At 30.5% G+C, this 26,776-nt stretch overlaps 2 long non-coding RNA genes across 2 annotated transcripts; one reads left to right on the forward strand and one right to left on the reverse strand.

Moving 5' to 3' along the window:
• Positions 1-4,911: 4,911 nt before the first annotated feature.
• Positions 4,912-7,917, reverse strand: LOC132759942 (uncharacterized). Its single transcript, XR_009629793.1, has 3 exons — positions 7,766-7,917; positions 6,544-6,674; positions 4,912-5,397 (listed from the first exon to the last, which is right to left on the reverse strand). It is a non-coding gene; the product is annotated as an uncharacterized LOC132759942 (long non-coding RNA).
• Positions 7,918-19,920: 12,003 nt separating this feature from the next.
• Positions 19,921-22,851, forward strand: LOC132759943 (uncharacterized). Its single transcript, XR_009629794.1, has 3 exons — positions 19,921-20,073; positions 21,124-21,254; positions 22,419-22,851. It is a non-coding gene; the product is annotated as an uncharacterized LOC132759943 (long non-coding RNA).
• The last annotated feature ends 3,925 nt before the right edge of the window (positions 22,852-26,776 follow it).

The raw sequence follows: 26,776 nt of genomic DNA on the forward strand, positions 1-26,776 counted from the left end.
AACGAAACATATGGAAAATTTAAATAGGATTTAGAAAATTGGAAGACATTGATTAAAGGTTGGAACCATGATTTCGAACAGTGTCCTTTAAGTAACGACATTCTAATTATTTAACTTATGAGAAAGATTCCCTTTTGTATTGCTGCTATTTGCAAATATGTTTCAGTCATGAATTAAATGATCACAATAATTGTCTCCCTTGTCTCATCTGTGTAAACAGGCTGTAAAATAACCTGAATAAGTCCTTGCAGTAACTGTCCTTACAATAATGTTACTGCAAGTACAAAATCTGTTACTGAAAGTACAAAATACAACACAATTCTTCTTTAACATATAATTATGGATAAAGATACGATATACATTTTCTTGTTGGCATAATCTAGTTATTATTAATATATTTATTCTATAATTAGACATTTATGCCATTTAAAACTTCTCCTTATGTTATTTTGTTATTCGAAGGACAACCTGTGTTATTGAAAGGACTTTTCAATTCAAACCCAATGTACTGTACTAACATATCTACATTCAAACTTGGAGAAAGTTTCTTTTGTGTTTCAGTATGTAAATTCAATTGGGTTATTTTTTGCTTTTACAGTACATTGCTTTTGTTAAAATTGAGGAAAATCTGAATAATCTTGCACCCTTTAGAATCCTCAACATTAAGTTACTGTAAGGACAATATACATATTGTGGTAATTGAAATGCATGTCACTTCACAAAATAACTGTAGCGATTTTAGAAATAAAAGTAATAAGGCAGTACCAGTATATAGAAGGAAAGTTCTTGGTACTTATCTCTACAGAGACTTATTTTTTTGCATAGAATTACAGTTTACTTTGCAAAATAGAAATCAACAACTTATATCATTCACAAGCAAGCCTTTAAGGCATTTTTACAAAAGAAAATTGTTGTCTTTAAAACTACTAAAATTAGTGATTAAAAGTAGTCCTCATGACTGTTTGGCTTTGAATGGCTTTGGCAAAAGAAAGAATCTCTGGAAATTTATTACAGTCATTCAGGATTAAAATTATGCATTCTAAAAGGCCAAGAACTTTTGCACTTTTGCATTTAATTTAAATTATTTAACTTAAAAAACTCCTGATTAAAAATATAGCATGTAATATCAATCTTCAAAACATTTGATGGTACTCTCTTTGAACTTGTTTATAACATTGACTGGGACGAGTTTAGACTGAATTATGCGAACTCACAACATTGCTTGGTTACCTTAAAGACTTGTAACTTTTCCCCGATTTAAATTCATGTCTATACAATTGTGAAATGTTTATATCTTATACAAATAGTAGTAATGGTGCTCAAAGTCAATTGATTATTGTTTGTAAATAAATGATAACACCTTATCATTTCTTTATTTTTTTTTTGTCACTTCAGTAACAAATATGTCCGTCCTGTAACTTTAAAAGAGTTCTTCCCTTACTTTTGTTATTCAAAGTCAAGATCTATATAAGAATAATTCAAAGCTTATTTTCATTTCTTTATGTTGTTAACATATAATTGTTAGTTCAATGATAAAAAATAAACGTAAATTTAAAGCTATAAGTACTTAAAGTAACATTCATTAGTCCTTGCAGTAATAAGCATGTCCTTGGTGAAACACAGATTGATTTCTAGTTCTGCAATATAGCAACATGGTAAAAGTTTATTTTTGCATTCAGATTGATAAAACTTACTCTGTTCATAAAAATAGAACAAGAAAAAAATGATTTTCTTATGTGAGTGCGAAACATACTGACATTGTTTTACTCAAATTCCTGTTTTGTTCACTGTTGAAGACGAAAAAAGGTCTTTTGTAGAGAAAATAAATAATATATAAAAAACCCATTTGTGTTGTTTGTTTTGCTTTGTTGTTTAAATCTTATTATTTTATTAAAAATGAAAAAAAAACGTTATCGTTACTGCAAAGACAAACAATGGTCAATATTGACCTTCTGACAATCATAAACGATATAAAATAGACGAGTTTATGTTGCACTTTGTACAGCTAGCTTTGAAATTCATATGCTTACTAGATGAGATAAAACTTTGCGGCAAAATAAGGTATTCATATTTGAATAAAATCAGAACCCTAATTTGGGCGAAATTTGATAAAAGCTCAACTACAAATGTATTATGTAAGTCTTGTACAACATTCCGTATTGTTGTATCACGATTATTTGGCAAATTTTAAGTTTTTAAAGCAAAACTATATGATAGAGAAAATGCGATATTGTGTCAAACCGTTCGTTAGAGTCACATATATCTGATGTTTTATATTTCCTAATTCCATGCACATTTTCTCTGCCACCCGTCTGTAAATGATGAAAACCAATAAAAAATTTATGTATAGGATATCGACCGAGTACGAGGTCTTTCCTAAACAGAAAGATCGATGTACGAGGCCGATATCCAACTTACACACCGTAACACTATATTGGCTTGAGCAATCATTTGATGTAATGCACAAATACAGGTAAGCTTTATCAATGTTCTGCTTAAATACAATACATATTTTGCATTTAACTTTGCTTTTCCCTTTAAAATAATAATCAAAAAAAGCTAAATGTGCAATATGCCAATGAAAAAGTGAATAGGACTGTAATGGAAGGTATGCTAAAGAATGCATAAATATATTGATATCATTTCGTATCAGACATCGCGGAATCTAGGACATTTGCCCCCGAACAGTTGTCCCCCCCCTCGGCCCTCGGACATTTGCCTTTTTTATTTTGCTGTTGCGACTTGTCACTTGTCAGAGGTAATCTCGTGTAAAGATTTTTTTGTATGTCATTGGAAATATTATATTTATTTTTTTTATGCTATTTTGATTTTCACTAGTCTGCGCGAGATTTTTTGTGTATTTAAAGCAGCACGCCTCAAGGTTCATGTAAATTTTTATGAAAAATTGGAAATGTATTTCACAGTAAAATATTGTAAGGTGAATAAATAAAGTACTTTACTATTGCAATCGGCACTTACAATCTAAGAAAATAACAAAAAAGTCGTCAACATATGCAAAAGTAGCCCTTACTGCGTTAGCTACTCAGTAGAAATATGGTAATAACATACTGTAAAACCATTCGTAAACCGCACATTACATGAAAAATATAACTTGGACCTTGAATGATTTTACCTTTCTTAAAATTTTATTACTTTTTTCTCAATATTGATTTTCTTGAAATATTTTGGCTCATCTGGAGGCGTGCAGCTTTAAGGCGATGAATTTTGGTAGCAAACAATTCAACAAAATATTTTAACGTTTTTAAAACAGGGGGTGCCCGACACTTCCAAAGATATGAGGGGGGCAAATGACAGCCACTGCAAAGAGGGGGGGGGGCCTTCAGAGGTGGCAACTGTCCGAAGGGTAATGTCCGAATATCCAGCAGACCACGAAAGACTTACATATGTATATTGTTGACAAGTGTGAGATACTAAACCGAAACGATATTTATATAGCAGGTTATATAGTGTTCTAGAATAAAATATCACTGTTCATCATAAAAATTTTAATACTAAATCACTAATAACTTTATTGACATTTCTTTTTTTAAGATTTTTTTAATTATATCCGAATAATACATTTCTATCGTTTCTATCGATATTTGAAATAATAATAGAAGATGTGCCCATTGTAGACCAATCCACATTAAGTACTTGTACATGCATGTCACTATAAGCAAGGTTTGGATTCTATCAATACAAATTTCCTTTAATGTTGTTATGTAGCATTCATTGAAACTAAGCCCTGGCTTTGAAAGTTTTCAGCGGAAATCAGTTTTGATTTTCCTCTGGTTTAATAGAAAAACAGAATAAAGCCTAACTCAAAGAAAGAGGGCGGGGGTTAACGGGGATTTTACAATCTGATTGATCCCGCGGGTGGGAATGATACCAGAGACTTTTCTTTTAACTGTGTGTAGCTGCGGTTTCTAATGCAGAGCGTATACGAAATGATGAAAAGTTGTGAAATGGACATATTTTTGGTATATTTTTTCGATATGATTTTTTGGTACAATTTTATGTACTGTGAATTTTCTAGAACGTTAAAATTGTTATGGATTAGGTGATTTAAAATCGTAATAAGTATGCTTTGATTACTGCTATAGTTTCATATGAATGAACTTGAAGCGCCCATTTTTATATATTTGTGAACTTAATGACCGAAGAACCAGTTAGATACGCGATTCAATAAATGTTAAATGTGTCCTAACTTTGATATGCTATCCATTATTTTCATTCAAAGATTAGGGATGCTGGAATAATTGCTAAGTGCATTCAATAAACATTATCTTGTTTAAAAATTGTATCCCGATTTTGTAAGACAGGAACATTATGACAATCATTTACATTTGAATTCATTTTTTTATTGCGTTTCATGTTTTCTTTGTCTGTGCATAGGCAGGTCTATTTTTCACGTGTTTTTCATGACCGGGTCTGTTTTACTAGAACAGACCTGTGCACGTGCGAAAACGGACTTTCTTTTGTTTAAACAGGTCTATCCGAAAAATATAGACCTGTCACAAACAATAGAGGAGGTGTGTAAGAAGGGGAGAAAACTGAACAGGATATGTGGACATTAAACTAAAATATGGGTTTTCTGGAAGCCTCCTTTTATGAGTGCTCTCCTATATAACATTTTATAACAGTGTAATTATATGATTCGAATTTTGATTAGTTTTAAACTCGTTGTAAACGATGCCGTTGATAGGTATCATAGGTACGAGCTATACATGGGTAACGAGCATGTTTCTTCACATGACACCAGTACTGTTCGGAACGTTGGTGTTTCCTCTCTGGTGTCAGTGCCTGATAAATTAACGGCGGGGCACCTGAGATCTTCCTCTACCAGTTAAGCTGTGAGTATGTGTGTAAAGGCATGAGGATGGGTTAAGCATAAAAGTAATGTAACATAAATGAAATAATATGTTTTATTAGAATTATTCAAATAAATCACATGTTGTCATCGAGCGTACAATATGTTGCAGTTTAGAAACTTATTTTGGATTAATAGACTGAAGAAGAGAAATGAAAAAAGATATAGTGAATTCAGTATAATCATTTCTTTAAACAACAGAAGCAATTTCAATATATATCGTCATTTTCTACTTAAAAATACACATATTATCTCGGCATGTGACTGACTTCATTTGGTATCTCTAGTGAGAGAAGGTATAAGCCGCCCCGAGAACAACGCCTTTGCATTGAACAGACGGTGTGCCAATCCAGTTTCCCCAAGGTAGGACCCTTGTCCTCCAACTTCTAGCGCTGCATCCGATATCATAAAGTTTGCATCTATTGTTCTTGCAGTAAAACGCTTTGCAGCAAAGCATTGTGTTTCCATTAAAGCTGATCGAATACACGATTTTCGTGCTTGGGTGTCCAATTATAGATGTGTCTGACCTACAGGAATATGAATCACGTTATTTTATAAAAACAATATTACACTAAACGCAAAGTTTGGTCTTCCCAAAGAATTGCATTTAAATAGTGACAAAAATCGACATTGCTGAGGAAGAAATCGCGTACCATTGATTGTAGATGAGCATAAATATCAAACCTATATAGCTTCTATAAATAAATAAAAATACGGTTCTCTTGAAATGCCTAAAAAACTACTTATAATTATATTGTTGGACATTTTATTTGTCATTATGTAAAATAAATGCATAAACTTTACTCTAAAGAGTATGTAAATTATTTAGTATCAATGTTAAAAAAGAAACTGGTGAATGTGTGTTTGAATTTCACTGCGGTCAACATTGTTTTGAATGAAAATTAAATTTGCAATATTTATTGTATATGATCGTTATTTAATTGTGTTAAATGTTAAATCAATTGTTCAATATCATTCCTGATAAATTAAAGATTCTATAAATCAAAAGTAAACATTAAAAATGTCACATAGTGTCAAGATAAATCAATATGCTTCAGAGACAGTAACCAAATTTATCGTATTTGTACAAAATACCAAACGGAACATTTCAACTTCATGAATTTCCGATTTTATGTTCGTCAATTCACGTTTCCAACATTAGTTCAAAATGTGAGTTCGCAAAATTGAATTCGTGAAGTTGAATTCGTGAAGTTTTGTGAATTCTGTATGTTGAAATCGTAAATTTTGTATGTTGAAATTGTACGATGAACTCGAGAATTCAAGTAGTTAAGATGTCACCAGCGTTTGTCATAGGTTTGGCTACATTTTTATTCATACTTCTAACTTCCGAGATAAATGAATTATACAGCATGTTTGGGTTATTTACATTTAATTTTATGTATATATCATTCGTTTCTAAACGTTTATAAATGTAACGACTTTGGACGAAATATCTAATTCTTTAGAGTTTCATTATATCTGAAACTTGGCTCTTTTAATGTCTAAGATTAAATTCACACCAAAACAAAATGTCTGAAAGTGCAAAAACGTTATGGGAATTTTATAATAAATGGCAAACATGTGTCGTTTAAGGCATACACCCCAACTATATATTGTCAATTTTCCAATAGATATAAAAAAAAAACAGAGCCATATATAAATATGTTACATACTTGCATTCTGATCCAAAGAATAATGGTGGAGCCCAACAACTATTTCCACCTGCCCCTAGGATCCCAGATATACAAAACGCTGCCAGGAAAAAAACACATACGATGGCTTTATTTGATGTCATGGTAAGTGGCTGTAAATGAATAAAAGTACGCTAGAAAAAAAGATGATTAATTTTAAAGCTGTGTTGTTGAAACACATCATACATGTTTATGCCCCATTGGTACTGAACGGTTACCATTACTGGTTAATGTATCATAATTGCAGTCACCTTTTAATCCTGCGTGGTCGTAAGAGGCGGTTTAATGCTTCGAAAGACAGGAATCTATGCATCTCTTAACTCAAACAAGTGAGGTAATTTTAACCCCTGGTAGCCAAATTCATCTTGCGTGTTTCAGCGTTTTCGCCTTAAAACCAAAGAATCATAAATGTTTATAAATTGTCCTCTAAAATCAAGATTACAATACATTGCGTGTGAGTGACATATGAGGCCTGTTTTCGCTATCTACCTGTTTGTCAACAAATACAAACTTTATCATCTGTAAAATGACTCTCTATATGATTATACTTTGGAAGAAAGGCAACATTGATACCCTAACCAACTAAGGTCAGTTCAAGCGGGCACTAGAATGGCTGCAGTTGAGTCCTGCTGTGAGTATACTAGTTGTCCTTTTGACGAACTGTTGAAAACCTTAAACTATATGACTAGGATACTATTCCAGTCTCGTTTATCATGACATGTTTGCATTGCCTTGACTGACTTTGTTTCTAACTTTATGACAACAATCACTTATTTCTTATGCATTTACAAGTACTTATTTTCTGCTTGCAACACACGAAAGACGGTTTTGCAGTACAAAGATAAAAGAATTGTTTAGAAAAAGCAGTCCTTACAACTTAAATTATTTCCTACCTTCATACTCATAAATTCAATATCCTATCTTTCCACAAATAAATAACATACATACGTGTAGTACAATGACTCCAGAAAAAAACAACATGGCACAAAACATGGTTGAAGTTTTGATTTTGAAAACAAATTGAAATATTAGCTATTTCATGAAAACGTTATTGATAATGTCATTGGTTTCTCCATTAGCGTACATCTGTTCTTAACATATAGGAAATATCATAGGAATATTATGCAACACCATCTAATTTCGTCAGATAATTAGAATTATGGTATGTTAAAATACGTATCACATTATCAAAAACTCAACTTACCTTTGAATCAATGCGAAACTTGGATATAACGTTGATAACTTATCTGCGTTCACAAATTTCCTGTCTTGACCAATGTAAGCGTATCTTTATTTATATAAGCGCGCATTTTCATTTTTTTTTCTTAAAGACCGGATCTGTAAGTTTTCAAATGTTGTTAACTGTTTTTGTGGTCTAACAGTACCTTGCACAATGTGAAGCATTAATGGTGTTTATCACCTGACAACATATAATGCGATGTTTTAAACCGCAAATCAGAAGAAAATAATGTTGTTTTTTTTGTTCTAATAAACAGTTTGTATCACTTTATTTCGTTGCGTAATGCATAAATAATGCATGGATATGACTTTTTTGTAGAAATAACAAAAACATTATTTACTTTGTTCAAAACCACCAAAGGTTATTTTCCCGGATCTTTTTCTCTTCAATGGATTATAATAAAACAAATATGTATGTACATGATGTATGCGAGCCTACCTTACTATTGTGTTGTTGTAAATATAACATCTAACGACGTATTTAGGAAACGATTCTATGAACAAGTTTTCAGAAAGTAGTATTTATTTCGGTTTGTACAAAACATAATAAGTAATAACATAGGTCCAGCAATAAGAATGCGCATGAGCAATGATATGTATGGGGACTGAAAATATATAATAACTGAACGTCGTGAGGTATAATAATGTGACATGTTACACGCTATCGACCTGCAACAACTATAAGCATATTGTCATTTGTATGCCATTTTCATAAACGTATATTTACACCATGTTTCACATAAAAACGAAATATAGTATCGGCTTACCTTGCTTTAGTTACAATAAATGTATCAAGAACATTTAACAAAACTATAGTATTAAAATGACATTTTAATGAAATGTGTATCCTTACTTTATAAAATGTGCTAACTTTCGCGCTAAAACACGAAACTGTATCTCATTGTTGATTTTTTACCAAAATAGCTTACAAGTGTAAACATCTTTGTGACATTAATTTGATAAACTAAAATGCGGTTTAGCAGTTGCCAAATTGAGAGTTTTTCTGTGGTTTAAAAAAGAGGAAAAAAAAAATAATGTATGTTATTTCTTTGGGTTTTTTTCATTGATAAAACTCAAAAACTAACAGAAACTACAAAATTTGACATAGAACTTTTTGTCCTTTAAAACAATTGCATATCAGGCCCTTACGTAAATGGGGTAATTGTCAAACAAATGGGTATATAAATGAAAAACAAAATAAGTTTAAATGTCAAAAAAAGGGACATTATTGCATTTCAAACGGTTTTTGACCAAAAAATAACACCATTAGAACCGTCACGTTTAAAAATTTTTGTATGAAAATCCAAAACAAATGAGAAAAATATTAAATGGTAGAGGAAGTTGAATAATACTGATGAAAATTTCGTTGACGTATTGAATACTCTATAGAAATATGCACGATGCGCAGTCAAGAATATTAATGTAATAACACCCTGGCTAATGTAACCCTTTAAATTTTGTAAAAGCGGGGTAACTTCTTTTTTATGATTTTTGGGGGTTTATTTTTTTTTAAAAAAAAACCAAAATAAACCCCCCCTTACCCATCAATATGTTTTAAAAACAAAAACGAGTTTACGTGGAGAGGCCTTTATTGCATTCTTCAGATTATACTTTTGATAATCGGCCTCATTCAGTGATTACATTGTCTTGCCCTCAAGTCCTTATTGATACTTAAATATTTGCGATTCAGTCCTTATTTAGGTAAGCAAGGTTAAAGGCACATTTAAACATGCATTTGAACATGGAAGAAAAACGAATGTCCGTAGTGAATTTTGATCGGATTTTTGACACAAATCATATTCCTTTTTTGGGAAAACAATCAACATTCACAGCAATTAATTGATTAAGTCTCACAAAGTTATTTTACCAGACGTAGTGTCATGCCATTATGATTTAGATCAACTATTTTACGAGGTCCACATTCTCCTGTAAGAAAACAGATTACACATGAAGTGCTGATATTAAATTGACCTGTGATTGATGTTTTTCATTATTGCAGTTTCATACATACTAGTATAACAAGTAAAATGGTTTCCTGCGGGGAACGTTTTTAATGATATAAAGATATTTCCTTCAACTATTTTCAACATTGTTTGGGGGATAAATAAAACGATTTTGTATCAGGAATTATAGTTGACATTTAATCGACTCAATATAGAAGAAAGTCTTTAAGAACTGGATACCGTTGAAGACGGAAAAAGGTCGTACATAAAACAATTATTTCTTTTTAAGAAAAATTTTAAATAGGCCTACCATTTTATGAATAATTCCGAGCAAAAAAAGGTAAACACGTCACAAGTTTTACGAGAAATATCTCTATTTATTATGGCAGATGTCCACTATACGTAAAATTAATCTTGTAGATTTCAGTATAAACATTTATTGTTTTAAAAATGTGAGATAGATATTAAAGAATGCAGTTGATAAGTTTCAAAACACATCATTCAGTTTTGTTTTTCCACCTTAAACGGTAAATAATTATATAGAAAATTAGAAATATCACGTAATAGTTTTTTGTTCTTAATTAGGTGTAATGGGGACTACATTCCCTAGAAGGTAAATCCGTAACGTACCGGTAAACGGGTATTTAGCATTGGTTTAGAAAAGGTAATTACCAATCATATAGTTTACAGATCACGTGCTCCTCCATGTGCCGAAAACAGGTAACGTGCTCCTCCATGCCTCAAAAGTTAAAACGCGTACAAATACCCAGCGGTTTCCAGAGACCGCAGGGAATAATTATGTAAAGTCAGTTTTTGGTTCATGTTTATCTCTGAAAATTGTAGAGGCATATTGCATTTGTTTTGTTGTTTTTTTGTTTGTTTTCTTTTGCAATCTAAGATAATGGATGATGTGATACAAACCTCTCGTGGAACATACTTACATTTTACGTTGTTTAACCAATTATTTGCAGCACTAGCTCTTATACTTTTTGTATATACGATATCTGCTAAATGGTTACTTCCACGACCTTCATGGTCAATTCATACGCATCAAAACTTGAATTCGGTGTTAAATAGCCGATAAACACCACTAATACTGTTAATATTTCTTAAGTAATCAAAACTTTTTCAGTGTAACAGGGACGGAAAGAATAGCAAACTCATCAACTAGGCACGGTCACGTTAAATACCATTCTATAAAATATAATGTTGTAAAGTCACATATATGAGCATAAATTAATTATAAGACTGACCTAATTATCGATAAACAATGAAAAATGAATATAGACACAAACTGTCTTGATGCAATTTTTTCAAGCGTAAACAAACTGGTTAAAATTGTAACAAATTATCATTTAAATATGAAATAAAGTAAAGTAACAAAATTAAGCAATATTTAAAGCTGCATGCCTCCAGATGAGCGAAAATATTTGAATAAAAACAAATTTGAGAAAATGTACGAAGATTTTAGGCAAAGTAAAATTATTCAAGATTCAAGTAATAATTTACATATTATGTGCAATTAATGACTGATTTTTCAGTATTTATAATTATGTTTCTACTGCGTTTATAACGCAGTAAGGGCAAGTTTGCATATTTCGTCCTCTTTTTCATAATTTCGTGGGCTGTAAGTGCCATTGATAATTTGCAAATTGCTTCTTTTTGGTTATTTCACTAAATACTACTTTTAAACACATTTTCAAAATTTTCATAAAAATTAGCATGAATCTGGAGGCGTGTTGCTTTAATACCTATGAGAAATATATCTGTGACAACTGTAGGCGGCTTGATAAGACAATTCTTGAAAGATAAAAGTGACAGCAGGCCTACAATGGTATTATTTATGTGACTGTTGTGGATAATTAAATACTGCATATGATAGATCTTTCAAAGATTGCAAAACACTTATCATTGGTATCTCATAAACTGGGCATTTCATAGATTACATAGATATGTATTGAAGTGCTTTATGATATTTCAAAGTTTCAACTCTGATATAATTTTCCCTCGTTAATAATGTTTTGAATACATTGATATGATTATGTACGGAAGCGTCCTGATGCCAATTTAACATGTTCTATAAAAAAGATAACTCCTACGTAGGACTTTATATCTCCTACGTAGTACTTTATTACTCCTACGTAGGAGATAAAAAAAAGCCTATTTAGGAGTTTATAACTCCTACGTAGGACTTTGTAAGTCCTGCGTAGGGCTTTATTAGTACTGCGTAGGACTTTATAACTCCTACGCAGGAGATATAAAAACCTAATTAGGAGTTTAAAAGTCCTACGTAGGACTTACAAAATCCTACGTAGGACTTTAAACTCCTACGTAGGAGTAAAAAAGTCTAATTAGGAGTTTATAACTCCTACGTAGGACTTTGTACCTCCTACGTAGGAGATAAAAAAACCTAATAAGGAGTTTATAACTCCCACGTGTTCTTCTACGTAGGAGTTATAAAGTCCTACATAGGAGTTATGAACTTCTAATTAGGCTTTTTTTCTTCTACGTGGGAGTTACAAGGTCCTACGAAGGATTTACAAAGTCCTACGTAGGAGTTAAAAAGTCCTACGTAAGAGTTTAAAAGTCATACATAGGAGCTATAAACTCCTAATTAGGCTTTTTTATCTCCTACGTAGGAATAACAAAGTCCTACGTAGGACGTATAAAGTCCTACGTAGGAGTTATAAACTCCTAAATAGGCTTTTCTATCTCCTACGTAGGAGTTTTCAAATTTTATAAAACATGGTAAATTGGCACCAGGACGCTTCCGTAATTATGTCATTTATTTACATACTAATATTATTTATCTGTCAGAATCAGAATATATAGTCCTCGAAATAAATATGTGAACATTTACTAACACAGTTCATTGTCAATTTGAAAATTAAGATTGCCCATTTATCATAAACGTGTTAAATGCACTACTTTGTACCTGCATATTTAAAATTTAAATTAATTTGTTTGTATTGGTATATACGATTTCATCATTGTATGTTTGCTACGTTAACGTGACCTAATAAGCTTTCATTAATTAAAACCTCAGTTTTTGCATTAATACTCTAGTAAGAGCATATTATCTTAATACGTGTTGCATTATAATTATATCAATTGAAATAATGTTCATTTTCATCATTGTGTTACGACCATCATTTTGATTTATAACAAAAATTGTTTGTTATATGTTAAGTTTAATAGTAAAAAACTGTCCTGAAGCACTGGAAAATTTTGAAATTCTTTAAGAACAAACTGTAAATTAAATCAATTTATGATTAATACTTGTGCTACGAATATTAAATCATACTTCGGCGGAAGTGGATATAGCACAAAGAGTGTGACATATAAATGTTTAAAAGAAAACCCTCCTTTTGTTACAACTACACGGAATATGACTAAATTCTGACGGGATGACACTATACTTTCGTTGTCTAACACAAGAGTGTTCACTTGAAATGCCTTAATTATATTTTACGACTTTGTTTTACGTCTTAAAGATATGGTTTTTTAATTTTTTTTTTTCAAATCTTTATCTTGTATAATCGAGACGATTTTCTTTAGAACAGACACTGTTTGTGTTCTACTTACGGAATCTTTACTCGGTAAAAGTGCATACATTGAAGTAGATTAAGATAGCTTTTTAGGCATTTAAGATAGATAAAAGCAAGTTTCATTTGTTATTTGTCACGTTGAAATCTTGATTAGCCGTTGGTAATAAATTTAAAGCAACTAGCTTTTACAAATGTCTATGATAAAATAACATGATTAAAATGTATCGCAGACGTACAAAGAACGACACTTGCCTTGTTTTTTTATCACGTACATATTGGATTTGATCTTCTTTAATTTGTTTGCCTGGAGAGAAACTTCGAAGCTGTTATTCATCCAGTGTGTCTTGAGATACGTAAATCATTCACAGATGCTTGTCACATTTCCCTTAAAGTGCAATATATATTTACATATATCTTTGCGTTACATACGTTTTATTCCATTTTTCAGATTTTGTATTGGATCAGTAATACAAAAAATATTTGAGACCACACGACTCTCATATCTTGCTGTGTATGAGAAACAGAGTACAACTGATTTGATTTTGGTAATATCAATGTTTATTATACGTTATATACAAAAAGCTCTTTTTCAAAGCTTTGCGAATATGTTGTCAGTGTATCTTATAAAAATTTATATGTTCGATTCCTTAAAAATCAATTTGTTTGAAATAGCTTTTTGTTGGTACAATTTTTATGTTTGGTTAAGCTTTTTTTGGATTACATTAAAAATGTGCATTGACTCGTTTGCAACGGGAGAAACTATATACTTCTTTAGTGTTAAGGGAGATACGTGATATCTCATTTTTCACTACTGGGAAACATTTAGTGGCGTGCTAATTTGCAGAGAAATAACATACTGTAGACGCGTATAGTTAAATATTAACGTCCCAAATCCTTGTTTTATGGTAAAAGCACTGTACAAAAAGTTTCATGTCTAAAGCTATTTTTGTAATGATATATGTCGCAAATTTGCAGTAAACTATCCCATTATAGACATTTAGTATGACACGAATTTCCAGGGTACTGTACCGTTATTTTACAGACGCGTCCCAATGCACCACATTAAACTAGTCCAAGTACTGTTACTTGCATGATCTATCTAAAACGACAGAATGAAATTCCGACAGTAGTATAAATCTAATTTTACCGTGAAAAACGTTCTTCATGTTTTCCATTTAATCATAAAATGAAACCGTCTTAACTGAAAATATACTTTTCTTTTGACTTATTATCAATAAGGTATTAAAATATAGTCCACTGTTCAGTGGAGGTAACATTGAGCTACGAGACAATACAAATGTGTCTATAATACAGTAATATATATTAAGACGTGTGTTACACACTTACCATGACAGACACTAGAAATGTTGTTCATCACACACATATATTAAATTAGAATATTTTTTATTTGTTTGTCTTCAGAGAAAAATCTCATCTGACAATCAATCATTGAAGATCAAGAGGATAACTGTAAGACACATTTACTGTTATTTGAGTCTTGTTCAAATTCCAAACGGTGCAAATAATATTCATGTATCAGATGGGTATGTTTTATTTGCTTGGAATGTCAAATTATATATTAATTTTCTCTCTTATATGTCTTTTGTCTATGAGCTTCTTTTCTATACAATAACAAGACTACTTGTTTTATTTAAGTGGCATCTCAACCATACGATTGCTAACAATTGTATAACATTTCTATAGATTTTACATTACATTATTCATATATCTGATCAGGAATGATGCAGTACATGCCGTATGTTTTTGGGTTATAATGATTCAGACATTTTTGAAAGGAATACACTATTTTAAGCCATGTTGTACAAGTAAATGGTTGAATAGTTTTGCAACGCAACAGGAATGTATATTGTTATAATGAAATGATGCTTATTAAATGCTATCAAATCAAATTATTATTGTTTGTTTAATTAATAGCTCTTTTTTTTTTCCAATGTTGGTTTGTATCATTATAATATATTCTGTCGTTATATGTATCATATGACAAGATATGTCAAATCAGTGCATCTTGTCTATAACAATAAAATAATACTATACATATATCTTTATAGTTTTGTTATCTAACAAGTTGAATAAATTGAAGTTATGTTAACGGTTTCAAATTAAAAATGGTTTCATTTATAAACTGTGTACAATGACAAGAATCAGTAATAAAGGTTTTGGTGACATTTATTTACTAAATACACATATAGCTGACTTGACTTCACGCCTATCAGGTTTTCAATTATTTTAATGTTAGCAAAGAATACATTAAGACATTCTCTGTTTTTATATAATTCTTTGTTTTATTTTTTAAAAAGTCAACTCATATTTGTTCTTATATATATAATATGTACTGAAATCCAGAAAGTTGTTTTATACAAATCAAGTTTGCTGTTCTAACCGCCATGTTTTATGTTGTATTGTAATTTGATGTTTGTAATAATATACGTTGACAAGTTGCACTTTATTCTGTCAGTCTCAATAAGCACTCAGTCGTCTGATACTCCCTGTAGGCTTTGTAAAGTCGTGATTTGCATAATAGGCATGCTTTGGTGATTACTTTTACAGCACTAATTTTGCTTCTATATCTGTAAGTTTTTGAGTGAATTGTTTTCCACAGGGACGTTGTACGAAACTTGTGATAGGCATTTTTCTACAAGAATTTACATTATTACCATGACCACAAAAAATAATTATAGTGTTGTCTAAAATAATTGATTTGAAAGACGCCTTTGTGCAGAAGATAGTATGTACTAACTGTTTAAAACCAGAAAAAAAGCAGAATCCCTAAGAACACCTCCACGACAAAAAATAAATTTTAATAATGGACAGGAGTTTGTAAAGGCATGCTAATGTCCATGCCCACTAACACGGGCTAAAAAAGTATTCAACATTTTTTATATGAAATGAAAAAATATGAAAATTGTAATATCCGAATCTGTGTAAATTTTGATTAAAAAACATGGGTTTTAAATGCCATTGATAATGTGTAAAGTGCTTCCTTTATGGTTACTATACAATATTATACTTTTAAATTTAATTTTCAAAATTTTCATGAAAATAAGCATGCTGCTTTAAAGCACTAACCATTTAAAAAAATACAGATCTACAAAATTATATGATAGTTATTTTGTTGTAAATTTATCATATCTACTATAAACTATACATTTTTGGCATAGCGAGAGGTATATGTACTCTTATAAAATATAATCACTTTTTTTTTTTTGTATATATTATAAAACAAGGTCTTATATTGATAATCAAAGTGCAAAAGTTTTATCTGTTACTTATGTGTCGCTCAGTCCTTGTGCAACGCAAGTATGTCTTTTAAAACACAATGTAATCACTCTGGTTATTATAGAAAGGGTGTGCCGAAGAATTTGCAAAGTTGGCACGACTAATTTCTTTTTAATTGCAGTAAAAGGACATATTTACTTTTATTTGCTTCGCAAGTTCTACTTGGCGATCTACACATAGTGAATTGACAGGTAAACATGTAAATATGGGCACTAGTGCATACGAAGACCATAAAACTTACTTACATTTAAACGTAAAAAGGTATACTTTGAGTTATTTATCTAAATCAAAATGTCATTTACATTAAATGAATTACAATGTATTGATATTAAGACTAAACATCATTTAAGTTAAACAATTCAAAAGCGTATAAGTCTGTGTAAGAGGGCAAAAAGTATAATTGTTTCAGAAAAGGTAAAATAATGACACCCAGATGCTTAAACAAAGTGGTAGCAAGTTTATTACATGTTCATAACAGAAATCTATAAAACGCTCTAGATATCGTGAATTGACAGGTTAACATGTATAAAAGTTCTATATTGGTGACAGTTGATCTTAGTTTTATGGCAGGTTATCTTAATAATGACAACAGCGTAAAACAGCAGCACGGTTATAAGCTTTGGTCTGGCGATTTGGCCATAGCAAGTCCAAAAGCAACTTCACGAAAAATGTAAGAAATGCATTTATTCGGATATTTTTGCAATTATGATACTAAAATAAAGTTTCCTTTTAAAAGGAAAGGCTTGCACAGTTGTGCCTTCATCCAAAGCCTTTAAAATTGGGGGTTTTTTTGTTTGTTTGTTTTTTTTTGTTTTTTTTTGTTTCAATTTATTATCACAAGTATTTTTTGAATTACGGTATTTGTATATCATAAAGGGTTTATTTAGTTGGGTTTTTTTTTTGGAAAACCGAATATTTTTTGTCAAAACGATTTGAAATCTATTCTCTATTGTATAAAACTAATAAAGAAAATGATCAATCGTAAAAATACTAACGTGATACTGAAGGAAAACAAGTGTGCACATTTCATTTCCCCTTTTTCGCAGCGAAATCATTCCTTTGCTTTATAGACAAGTAATTGCACTAAAATACTTCGTTACGTGGTACCAATTAATAAGCATGCAGCCGTGGCTACAAGCCAAAAAATTACATTGATGAAGATGTCGTATGCCGCATGCGACAGTCCTATAATAGAACATGTCTATAGGACGTATAATTTGACTGAAATTCGTGTCATTAAATTCATTTTCTTGACGTCGTTGAATAATTTTGTTTGCAGTAAAACTCATAAATAATTTTTAGCATGCATATTCGAAATGACGATGGGATGAAAACGCTGTGGTATGTGCTGCTGGGATCCTTGCCAGTGGTCCGGTGTTCCTGAGTTGCATTTGTTGAGCGCCATCCTTCCTTCTTGACTTTTTTATATTTTGATATCAGTCAAATCGGATTGAAATAACAGGCTGTGACAATAAACTTTTAACTGTCAACCATGTTTTCATCAACCTAGAAAGCTTCACTTGAGACTGAAAATGTACCTACTTTTTTTTATTTACGCTCCTCTCTAGATATCTGCTTGATATTGTTATAAAATCAGGTATCAAATGCTGTGAATAGCATTAAAGAAAAAACGATGATGGTTCTGGACATAAGACTCAATAAAACTGACTCAAAATATTTTACCGATTTAGTTTTGTTTTCACTTCTCTCGGGGCGGGATCTCCCCCTTTTTTCATGTAAACAGTGTTTCTAGTTTAGGTTTACATATTAAGAAGTGCATCATTATCTGAAAATGAATCAAGCATGCACATTTTCCTTATAATGTCAAATTAGTTGTTGTTGTTTCATTTCAGGTGACTACATTTAAAATCGACAAGTCATCATTCATAAGCATATATCCATGTTTGTACATGACTTAGTCTGTAACATGAAATTTATTTTAAATAGTTCGTCCGTTTTAGAAGCTATCAACACTTAAACATATTTTCGAATCGGTTCCCTGAATTAACAAGTTCTTAGCAGTTTCGATCTCAAAGAAATATTGGCTTTACCGCCGTGTGAACACACCTGCGGTGTTTCCAAAATTAAAAATTTCATAATGTTCATATTTAAATGCTGATTTAATCTTAAATCGATGGTTTGAATATTCTTGTCTTTCTGTATATTACCACCCCCACCTAACCAATAAGATTTGAGACCACACGGCAAGCAATCATTTGATAACTAGTATAATCGCAACTTATTACGTCTTGATTCCAAGTGATTTAAATGTATGACGTTATATCCGTAAGTTTGATAAATTTGTTATTTTTCATAGAATTTAAATTTTAAAGGAATATTAAAAATGTATTAACAATAAATTGACACAAAATAATAAAACCGCTGATAAATTGAGATTAATATCATTTCATAACGTATCTAAATACAAACAACTGACAATAGAAAGCCACAATTTTGTTTTATATCTGTTAAATTAAAACTCAAGTTAAATGAATGGATTTAAATATGTCATTGACTTGTACGGAAATAATAACATTAATCATGTTCTTCCAATTGCCTTTGATCAATTTTATCATGTACAAATGCATAGAGACGGGTTGAATTGAAACTCTGCATTTTACTTAAATATCAAACATTAAGATATCTATGTATCAAAACAGGAAGATACTTTGGAAGTTGACATGTGTATGTGTATCCAAAATAGAATCTAGTTCTGTTAAATTTGCGCTTAATGCATCTAGCGTACCCTTTCTGAAACCTTGGATTCGCTTCCCTAAATTTGTCAGAGGTTGAATTTAATTACATAATAATAAGAATGATTATGTACATGTATATTTTTCATTGATCTTGGTTTTAATAAGAATTAACACCGACATGGTTATATGTTTTATGTTTACTCTTTATACAAGTAACGTGTTAAAATTCCAATGTCACCTTTCTATGTATGCGTCATATTATTATCATTAAATAAACATTAAACTGTTAAATAAAATGAAATTTATGTTTCACTCGAATGAAATATCTAACACTGATGAATTGAAGAGAAACAGGAAACAGGATCCGGAAAATAACATTTGGTGGTTTGTACAAAGTAATCAGTTTTGTTTTTATTTCTACGAAAATATCAGGTAATTATTTATGTATTACGCAACACAATAAAGTGATATGAACTTTTAAAAACAATTAAGTAATTTGAAGGACACTTAAAAACAAAAAAAAACTTTTTTCTCCTGGTTTGCGGTTTTAAACATCATGTTACATATACTTGTTTGTTGTTCTCAGGTGATAAACATTATTAATGTTTTACATTGTGCAAGGTACTGTCTCTAACCACAAAGAACAGTTGTTTAAAGATCCGGTCTTTAAGAAAAAAATGTAAATGCTCGCTTATATAAATAAAGACACGCTTACAATGGTCAACAAAGGAAATTTGTGAAAGCAGATAAGTTATCAACGTTATATTTAAGTTTCGCCTTGATTTAAAGGTAAGTTGGGTTTTTGATTATGTGATATGTTTTTTAATATTTCATAATTCTTATTTTCTGACAAGGTAAGATGGTGTTGTATATTATTGCTATGATATTTCCAATATGTTACTAACAGACTTACGTTAAGGGAGAAACCAATGACATGATCATTAAAAACGGTTTCATGAAATAGCGAATATTTTATTTGATGTCCAAATCAAAACTTCAACCATGTTGCAAAGTTATTTTTCTTGAGTCATAGTACTACACATATGTATGAAACTTGATTGACAAGTGTAAGAAGTAAGTATAGTAGTAAGAACTAGTAAATATAGTAGTAAGAAATGCTTTTGCTAAACAATTTTCTATCTTAGTACTGCAAACCCCTCTTTCGAGTGTCGCAAGTAGGAAACTTACGCATTTTGTATTTTGTCAAAAAGTTAGAAAAAGTCATTCAAGACAATTCAAACATGTCAGGATAGGTGAGACTGTAATAATATACTAGTTATGGATAAATGTTTTTCAAAAGAAAGTCAAAAGGGAAACTATTAAAAAACATCGGGAGTGCGACTAAAACTGCAACCATTCTAGTGCCCGCTTGAACTGATCTTAGTCGGACTGGGTGGTTTGTGGCCTGGGAATTCTTTCCAAAGTATAACCCTGTAGAGAGTCATTTTGCAGATGATTAAGTTTGTATTTGTTGACAAACAGCTAGGTAGTGTAAACAGGTCACATGTGACTCACATGCAATGTGTTGTTATCTTATGTTGTGCTTAATTTAATGTTGTATCTGTTATTTTGAAGAGTTCATTTTATAAAAATTATGATTTGTTTGGTTTTACGGTTTACGGCGCAGTTTTAGTCATATGACGCTGAAAGGGGAAAGATGAATTTGGCAAACACCAGAGTTCAAAATCACCTCACCTGTTGGAGTAAAGAGATGCATTAAGTAACCCTTAAGAAACTTTTTACCCATGAGAGGCATAAAAAGTTATACGTTTCAAGATATATAATATTAATTATCATTATTTTCAAGTGTTATCTTTTGGTGTCATTTTTTATTTACAGCCAGTTACCATGATTTCAAATAAAGCCATCCTATGTGTTCTTTCTCTGGCAGCGTTTTGTATATCTGGGATTCTAGGGGCAGGTGGAAATAATTGTTGGGCTCCACCATCATTCTTTGGATCTGAATGCAAGTATGTAACATTTTTATATATAACTCTTTTCTTTTAATCTTAAGGTATTGGGAAAATGAAAATAAAGTTGGGGTGTATGCTTATAGTGCACTATACGGTTTTGGACTTTCAGACATTTTTTTTGTGAAAATAAGCTTTAACATTAAAAGAGACATATTGTAGAAATAATAAAACTCTAAATAATTTGTAATGTTGTCCTTTAAATAAAGTCTTTTGCATTTATAAACGTTTAGAAACGAATGATATATATAATTACATTAAATGTAAATAAACCAAATATGCTATATGATTCATTCACCTAGAAACGTTAAAGATATGAATAAATATGTTACCAAACGAAAGACGCTGGTGACGAGTTCACATTTTCAACTTCACGAATTCATGATTTCAACCTACAGTATTTACAAATTATCGATTTCAACTTTACGAATTTACGATTCCTTTCGGAACCACGGATTCAAGTTGAAATCGTGATTTCTTAAAGTTGTAATATTGTGAGTTCCATATGTTGAAAACGTGTATTTACGAATTTAAAATTGTGAATTCACGAACATGAAATCGGAAATTCATGAATTTGAAATGTCCCGATCGGTCTTTCGTACAAACACGATTATTTTGGTTGACCATTTAGCCAAACTGTCTCTGAAGCATATTGGCTGTGTTGACAAATGTATGAGATTTTTACCATTAAATTTTGATTTTGTTGGATCTTGAATATATATCAGGAATGATATTCAACATTTGACTTAATACCTATACAACCACTATTAAAAAAATTGAATCATATATTTTTCAAAACAATGTTGACCCCAGTGAAATCAGACCCTATGTCACCAGATTCTAATTTAACATTTAATTTGTTTATTTTGATACTCTTTAGAGAAGAATTAATACATTTATTCTACATTTATTTCAAATACAACATACAACAATATTATTAGATGTAGATTTTTTTTAGTTAATCAAGATAGGCGTATCTTTATTTATATATAGGAGCTATATATGTTTAATCTTTTCTACTTATCTCCTATCAGTGGTACGCCATTTCCGCGGCGTCAACAATTATGAGTTGTGTATCTCTTTTAAAACAATACTCTTGAAATACCAACTTTGCGTAAAGTATAATATTGTATTGATAAAATAATGTTTTTCATATTCTTTTAGGTCAACCGAATTTATAATTGGTAGCCCTGGCCATACAATCGTGTATTCGATCAGCTTTAATGGAAACACTTTGCTTTGCTGCAAAGCTTATTACTGCAAGAACAATATATGCAAGCTTTATGATATCGGATGCAGCGCTAGTAGTTGGAAAACAAATCGGCTGCCTTGGGGAAACAATCTTGCAACACCGTCACTACAATGCAAAGGTGTTGTTCTCGGAGCAGCTTATTCATTCACTCACTAGAAAAAACAAATTCCGATTAAGTCTCATGCCAAGTTAATAAGTATATTTTTGAAAAATAACATTAAAAATGCTTCTTTTGTTTAACAAAATGGTTATACTGATTATACTTTACCTTTTTCATTTATCTTTTTCAATGTATTGATTTAAAACAAGAACAAAGGAACAAAGAAAGTAACATAACATTACATTACACATTGAAAATAACTTTAAATAGGTACAAACAAGTAAAAGAAAAACCTTACTGCATTAGGCACACGGTAGAAATATGGTAATATATACAGAAAATCGCACATAGCAAGTAAATTATTACTTGCATTTTGAATCTTTTCACTTTTCTTTTTTTATACTTTTCATAAAATCTTAAGACATTTCTCTCATGTTTGATTTTTTAGCAATATTGTGGCGTAACAGGATGAAAGATTTTCAGTTTCAGTAAACATAAATATTACGGCGAATATTTCTTTAAAGAAAGTGATAACAATTCCTGAATATTTCACATAAATTTCTTAACTACCTCAGAATAGGAATAAAATTCTCTTTATGGATCTTTTCAAGCTGAATGTATAGCACATTGAACCAATGCTTTATTTCACAAATATATACTTTAAATTGAGCAGTGATTTTTACTAAAGGTTTAAAAATCTACTGTAATTGCAATCAGAAATTATATCTCTTATAAATATGTGTGTGACATAGTACATAATAAAACAAGCTTGTAACTTATGTCAGATAAAAACGTTTTTCTGACAAAGTTTTTAACCTTATTGATGCTACAATTTCTGTTTGCATAAGAAACTCCGCCTTCGGATCATCCCTGCATCAATATTAAATCAACAAACATGGCTATAAGTAGCAGTCCTAATATAACGGTATATTTCCTCATTGTAACGGATGTTTTCATACAAATTTAATATTTTTATGAGATGATTACTGTTTCCTGAACGCCATGCCAAGTGCACCGCTAAATCGGTTAAAGTGTTTTTGCACATGAAAATCTCATTTTTCTGTGTTCTTATACACATACACAAGATTTGTCTTCATTTGCATTTAAAAAATTCGTTACGAATTTAAAAATTTAACCGTGGGTTTTCCCTTAAAATTGAAATTTAAAAATACAATGTTTGATGAGATTTACAACAATACTAGAAGACATATAACGTTATTATTTTGAAGCTATTAAATCTGTAGAAAAAATATTATATAAGTTATTAGTCATACAAGTTGCTGATGGGATATAAGGGAGAATGTACCCTAAATGACATTAATATAACCCGAGTGTTTATCATGTAAGTACTTGTATAACAAATTTATAATAACGCAAATTGCTTTTGACGACTAGTTCATAAGAAAAACCTAGCAACTTCAAGACTGTTTTCAAGAAAACTACGCAAAATAAAGCACACGTGAATAAGATAACGTTAAAGGCTACTCTATTGTTGTGCATTAAAAAGTAATTAAAGTATAAAGTCATCATAGCGGTGTAACTTTTAACTATATTTTTGAAGTACATTGTAATAACATTCGAATAGAAAAATATGCCACAAAGAACAAAACACAGTAATAAATTTGTTTTATAGGACAGCATATGTTTCATTAAATGAAGCTTTTAAGATTACCATGATATTTAGATTAATTTCCACGTATCCTATTAAGTTTTCTCTCGGATGGTTCTCCCCTTCATAAATTTGTTATTGGTTTTCATAATTTACAGATGAGTGGCAGAGAAAATGTGCAAAGAAATAGATAGTATAAAATATCAGATATATGCGACAATTATATCTATGTTAAATGCAAATTAATTATGAACGATTTGACACAATTTCGCATAAAACAGTCTCATATTTTTTAAAAGATATGCGTATTTCAGTCATTTTTCGCTGTTACTAAATTATAATACCACAGATATGTTTGTATTTTGTTAACACTAGGTGCTGTCATTATAACAATCTGGATGGATCTATATTGATATTTCCAACATTACTGCAAGTTGTAGCGTGACCGTGCCCTAGATATAATTATGTATATTTATTTATATATTTATATATATTTGATACATTGTTTTGGGTAGATAAACTGTCTAGTCCGTATATCCTAAGCCATTACTGCAGAAAACATATTGCTCTCTAAGGCGAAACCGTCTGCTGTACAGCATTTATTGTTGACGTTAAACATGAATTTCCTTTTAAGGGATCATTATGTGCTGATAAACAACTGAAAATAATTGACTTTTTCATAAGTTATATCGTAATATGATAAATATGAACATAACAGGAACACACACTCTTATGTTTAATATCAGCCTTTTTTTAAACGTGCTGAAGAACAAAACAAATATAGATATTTCCTTTAAACTTTTATCAAGCTAAATATAGAATTGTTCATCAAACCTGTCATCACTTATTGTGAAAATTCCAATATAGGTACTAGATGAATAGCGATTAGTGAACGGATATGCTGGTAATCTTGGTCTGCACTAGACACGTGAGTAAAAACTGTTACCGCAGTATGCAAAATGTTTATTATTCATAGACTATAATAATCCAACTCATACGAAGCTGTTTAACTTGAACTGAAATTAAACTTTATAAGTGTTGAATGAAATTAAACTTTAATTATCTAGATTGTGGTTTAATAATATCTAAATTAATCTTATGTGTTTATTGTTATTTATCTTTTCGTATTAAAACTATCTGGAAACAAAACTAGTAAGTTGTTTAAGTATCTTTATACAATGAAAAACAGTACATCTCAAAGTCACACAGACACCGCGAAGATCACATGGCAAATACCTATTTTTACGGGTAGAAGGGGTTAATGTACCAGCTTTAACTCAGGTGTTACTGTGCACCATCGACATTCTGCTAAGTAGCAACTGGGATAGCTTTATCATGTTAACTAATCAAAAGTCACTGACCATGATGGGAATTAAAGTCGCCGAAGACTTTATCAACACGGCCATGATCGCCTCTCCTTTTGCAGATTTTACATGTTTCATCTTTGTCAGTATGTTAAAACATTTGAGCTAAAGTACTACATATAACATATCATTAAATGACACCAAAGATACACTTTATAGATAAATGTATTCTTAGACTTGTCACCAGCGATAAAAGATTTTTTCTGTTTTGACACAATAAGTGAGCTTTTGGGGGAACATAATCTGTGTATGAAATCCCAAGACACACCAAAGAATTTCAAATGAGTCAATGAATCTTTCTTACTCTTTTATTTTATGATCTTAATGCGTAAAACAAATGTTACATTTTCTTCGCATTTGGCCTCGAACATCGTAATATTGACTTGATAATTCATTTACATTACTGTTAGGAATACTTTTGTCAGTGAGGGAATATTAAAATGAAAATTGAATAAAAGCTTTCCGTAATGTCGTGGACGAACTCATTATGTCAATATCTGACGTTTAAATATTCATTATGTTTCAAAAATATATAGATTTCAATATTATAATGAATTGGTTTCATTTAACATATATAACGGCTTAAAGATAACAAAAACTAAAACAACATCTTAACATTGTATACCATTTCTGGCGTTGAAATGTTGATGTGCTTTCTTTTAAATAACTGTCCACAGTATGTCCGATATGTTTTTCAATGCTTTACATATTTTCTATTGAATTAATTATAAATCATATTGAATTTCATGAAATGTATATGGTTTAAATAAAGTGACAAATAGGCCCAACATAGCCGAGTGTTGTTATTTGTTATATAAGCAATATATTCTGATAATTAATTATTTTATAATAGTGAGATGTGTGATATAAATGATATAAGTATCCGACCAAATATGCTTGAAAGTCACTTTCAAATAAGTGTTATTTCAAATGTTTATCGAAAGGTTTAAATTACTAATTATAACGTTATTCATGTAAAAAAAATATAAAAAAGCTTGACAAGTAAGTGGTTAACAATTATTAAATGGGTTGAATATAATGTATTATGATGATCAATTTCCTGCTTCTCTATATTAAAAAAGATGTTTAAAAGATATATATATATTGATTATTTCACATATTCAAAAAATTAAAAACATTTTTTAATTTTGTTCAAACCATAACAAAACAAATAGACAATATACATGTATATGTATT

This window comes from Ruditapes philippinarum, unplaced genomic scaffold (assembly GCF_026571515.1).
Source record: "Ruditapes philippinarum isolate M1 unplaced genomic scaffold, ASM2657151v2 ctg1218_1_1_1_1, whole genome shotgun sequence".
Lineage (NCBI taxonomy): Eukaryota > Metazoa > Mollusca > Bivalvia > Venerida > Veneridae > Ruditapes > Ruditapes philippinarum.